Source organism: Brassica oleracea, chromosome C6, assembly GCF_000695525.1.
Source record: "Brassica oleracea var. oleracea cultivar TO1000 chromosome C6, BOL, whole genome shotgun sequence".
NCBI lineage: Eukaryota > Viridiplantae > Streptophyta > Magnoliopsida > Brassicales > Brassicaceae > Brassica > Brassica oleracea.
In genome coordinates this window covers 34,718,931-34,723,572 of record NC_027753.1, presented here as the reverse complement: position 1 = coordinate 34,723,572, position 4,642 = coordinate 34,718,931, and the positions used below count along the sequence as shown (strand labels likewise).

The 4,642-nt window shown below is 43.4% G+C and overlaps 1 pseudogene; it reads left to right on the top strand.

Moving 5' to 3' along the window:
• The first annotated feature begins 762 nt into the window (after positions 1-762).
• LOC106298080 lies at positions 763-2,133 on the top strand (annotated as a pseudogene).
• Positions 2,134-4,642: the final 2,509 nt, after the last annotated feature.

Below are 4,642 nucleotides of genomic sequence, written 5' to 3'. Positions count from 1 at the left end.
ACACCAGCGACTGAGTATCAAAACGGCAGGAAGCGATGATCGATTTCTTTCTGAAGCAGTGAGAGCAGAGGAAGGCGAGAATCGCTCAGGATCCATCGCGAGGCAGAGACAAAACAGAGTAACGGCATAAACCCTAAGCTATCTTGAGCCATCAAACAGAGCAGATCCCAACAGAAACCACCATGGTAGCTGCTACAAAGACAGTAACGGAAATAGAAGTCCCCGGCGAAACCCTCAAATCGCCTTTACAATATAGACCCGGAAATCTAATTGGGGAAGTTCTAACAAAGCGACCGGTGACGGAGACAGAGCGAGACAGGGGAGGCAGCAAGCTAACTAGAGCCGCAGCAGCAGCGATGCATTACGCTCCGGCGAACCCTCCAAAGTGAACTTGACCCAAATCCACCCGACAGTCTAACCTAGATCTACCATCGAAATGGCGCCTCCTGTTCAGATCCGAGAAGCCATGACCTCGCCATCACTCCGGGGAAACTGGGTACGCACCCAGAGACCGGTTTGGTTCGTCGAGATCCGGCCGCTATCCCGACGAAGAACTAGAGATGATGAAGCAAAAAGGGTGAGGAAAATCAGAGCTTGATAGGGTTGAGGATGGATAAAGGGGGGCGATTTTAGGGGTGGCAACCGGCGATAACCAACCACCGCCGGCCACCAGAAGCAAGCTACGAAGATCCGGCCGAGAAAAAGAGTGGTTGAGGGGGAGAGAGACTCGAGATGATTTTGACACTAACAACTTCCAACCCCATGAACTCTTACTTGTTCACTAGCTTCATCTTTGCCGCAGTTATCTCTCTCGGTTGTTGTTGACGTTCGACCAGAGCTGCCACGTGTCATCCAGACGACGAGGCGAGTCTTTTATCTTTCAAAGCGGGCATAACCGAAGATCCTCTGGGTATCCTCAGCAGTTGGAAGAAAGGAAGTGACTGCTGCTCATGGTTTGGTGTCATCTGCATCACCAGTGACCGCGTCACCGAACTGAGAATATTAGGATCCAGCGTTCTCGGCGTAGGGTTTCTCTCCGTAACTATCTCACCGTCGCTAGCAATACTCGAGCACCTCGAGACGCTCTCCTTCACCCATCTTCTAAACATCACCGGACCTTTCCCCGAGTTCCTTTTCCGACTACCAAAGCTTAGGTACGTTACCATCAGGGATAACCGTCTCTCCGGACCCCTTCCGGTTAATATCGGTTCGCTAAGCGAGTTGGTAGAGCTCGATCTCGAGGGAAACCGGTGAACCGGTCCAATTCCGAGTTCAATTTCCAATTTGACTCGGTTAACTTGGCTCAATCTCGGCGGGAACGGTCTCTCTGGAACCATACCGGATGCTTTCAAATCCATGAAGGAGCTGAGACTTATCGATCTCTCACGTAATGGATTATCCGGGAAACTTCCTCCGTCCATGGAATCACTTGCACAGACTCTCACATCCCTCTATCTGAGCCAGAACAATCTCTCAGGTACAGTCCCTGATTATTTTTTGGAATTCAAGGCGCTTTCCACGTTCGATCTCTCGAGGAATCGGTTTACTGGAGTCGTGTCGATGAGTTTCGCCAAGCTGAAAAGTCTTTTCCATCTCAAACTCTCCCACAATCTTCTAACGGGTCCGCTCCCTGACTTGAATCCACTCAACGGTATTGCCTCTCTGGATCTATCGTACAACAAATTTCACCTGAAAACGATTCCGCAATGGGTGACTTCGTCACTGTCCATGTATGACTTGAAGCTGGTTAAATGTGGTATCAAGATGAACATTGAAGAGTGGGAGCCAGTGAGAACAAGATTATTTTATATCGTGGATCTTTCTAAAAATGACATCTCGGGGAGTCCAGCGAGGTTCCTGAACCACGCGGATGTTCTGCAGGAGTTCCAAGCATCGGGAAACAAGCTTCGGTTCGACTTGGGGAAGCTAAATTTCACCAAGTCGCTGAGGATCTTGGATTTGTCGAGAAATTTGGTATATGGGAAGGTGCCAGCTTCCGTGGCTGGACTGAGGAAACTAAGCTTGAGTCAAAACAATCTTTGTGGAAAGCTTCCGGTTACTCAGTTTCCAGCCAGCGTGTTCGCCGGCAACGACTGTCTTTGCGGCTCTCCACTTCCTCCTTGTAAAACTTAGCGGCAAGAAAACTGTTGTGATTTCTCTTCTTTGGCTTGACCTCTCTCTGTTTTTGCACTTGAGTAACAGTGCCACAGAAGCACACACAACTCCCTCTCTCTCTCGACTCTCTCACGTTTGTGTTTGTTCTTGTAGAGAGAGAAGAGATTATCTTTGTATGTCTACATTTTCTCAATTCTTTTCTTATTAATCTCAAAAACAATCTTAGAGCATCCGCAACCATGTTGCCCCCATTAAAATCCTTAAAAAAGTGATTTTCTATTTTTTTAACAATTTTGTTTTCGGATTTGAAAAAAAAAAATCAAACCAATCGCGGGTCGCCACATGTCAGTGGGGCCCGCGAATAGTTAACAGACTCCACCGAATTGAATCCTTAGCGAAGAAATTTAAGAGAACCAACTTGCACAAAAACCTAAAAATCGTGGACCCCATATAGTTTTATAATAATTTTTTTTTCAAGGACTCCAACTAAGGATCATTGTTGGACTTGCTCTTACATACTTTAGTTTTTTTTTTCTAACTACTGCACACATGCTTACTTGCAAATCTGGGCCTGTTCGTTTCTACATCCGGATGAGCCATCTGGATGGAAATGAGAGTTTTGTTCGTTTAGACACTAAAAGTGCAACTCATCCGGATGGATCATCCGGATGACTTTCGGAAATTTAGGCCTAATTTTAAAGTCCATTCAGCTGATCCAATTTGGACCATTTGGATGGAGATGGTTCAATCAATATGGTATAATGTGGCCCTGTTCGTTTCGTAAACTGGATGAGAATTCCAGACGCGGCATCCGCGCGCAGTAATTGGATGCAGCAATCAGATGTTGTTCGTTCGCGATTCTGGAAATTTTGGATCATGCGTCTGGAAATTGTAACTTGCTGTAGTTGGAAGCGTTCAAACATCTCATCCAGAAATCCCGAAAAATCCGGATGAGTTTTCAGAATTAATCTGGATGCCGCGTCCAACTTAACCTCCTGTTTCGCGCCAAACGAACATCGGTCCGCGTCTGCGTCTGGATGCTGCGTCCAGTTTACGAAACGAACAGGGCTTGTCTATTATGTCCCTGATGTAATTCACAAATTACAAATATAAACATAATATCATTTTGTTACACACAAAAACTGACAAAACCACAAAAACGCATTTTTCCGCGAAAACCTAAAATCGAATTTTTCACGCCAAAACCCTAAAAATGCATTTCCGCACAAAATTGCAAAAACGTGTTTTTTTCGCCAAAATTGCAAAAAAATGTTTTCCCGCAAAAACGTGTTTTCATGCCAAAATCACAAAAACGAGTTTTCACGCCAAAACGTATTTTCCCGCCAAAACACGTTTTCCCTCCAAAACACAAAAACACGTTTTCCCGCCAAAACCACAAAACATGTTTTTCCGCCGGAACGCGTTTTCCCGCCAAAACTGAAAATGCGTTTTTTCATCAAAATGCATTTCCCGCCAAACCCGGTTCTCGTGAAAATCGTAAAAACATATTTTTCCGCCAAAACGCATTTTCTGCGAAACCCGAGTAAACATATTTTCATGCCAAAACGCATCTTCCGCGAAACCCGAAAAAACGTGTTTTCATGCCAAAACTACAAAAACGCGTCACGCCTAAAACGCAAAAACACGTTTTCCCGCCAAAATCGTAAAACATGTTTTCTCTCCAAAACCGAAAATTTTATTTTCCCGCCGAAACGAAAAATCTTGTTTTCCCGCCAAAACCGAAAAACGCGTTTTCCCGCCAAAATAAAAAAAATCTCGTTTTCCCGCCAAAATCGAAAAATCTCATTTTCCGTCAAAACCGAAAAATCGTTTTCCGCCAAAACCGAAGTTTAGAGATGTCATTTGGGCTGCCCAAGTCCAAATGGGTTGTCCAAATGGACACAACAGTCCAAATGGACATTATTTTTTTAAGCCCAAATTGTACTAGACCAAATTGGCCCAAGTCCAAATGGGCATTCCACAAAGCCCAAATACAATTTTTGCTTTATTATGCTAAATCCAGTGAAACATCTATAAAAAACGTAAATTTCAAGTTTTACACATTAAGTTTCATAAGATTTATATATCCAAAGCATAGAAAATTCATATATTAGTTCATACATAATGGTTCATACATAAAAATAAAAAATCCAAAGCATAAGTTTTGATTGCCCTTCTCTTCTTTATCTTCTCAGCCTCTCCTATCAAATTAAAACACATAAGTTATCACACAAGCAGATAGTAAAATACATTGGTTTAAACATGACAGTAACATCAGTTCAAACAAAGTAACATGACAGTACATATCACACAAACATCAGTTCAATGTATAAAACACTACTCAACAAGGCATCAAACATTTTATAGATTCATATCACACAAAGTAACATGACAGTAATCACAGACATCAGTTCAAGTGAGATTAATGATTATACCTTTAGGGTTTAGTTGAGTCGGGTCCTCTTCTTCCTTCCACTTCCTTCTGCTTCCACATTGGTATCTTGCTTATCTTCTTTACCTTCCTCAT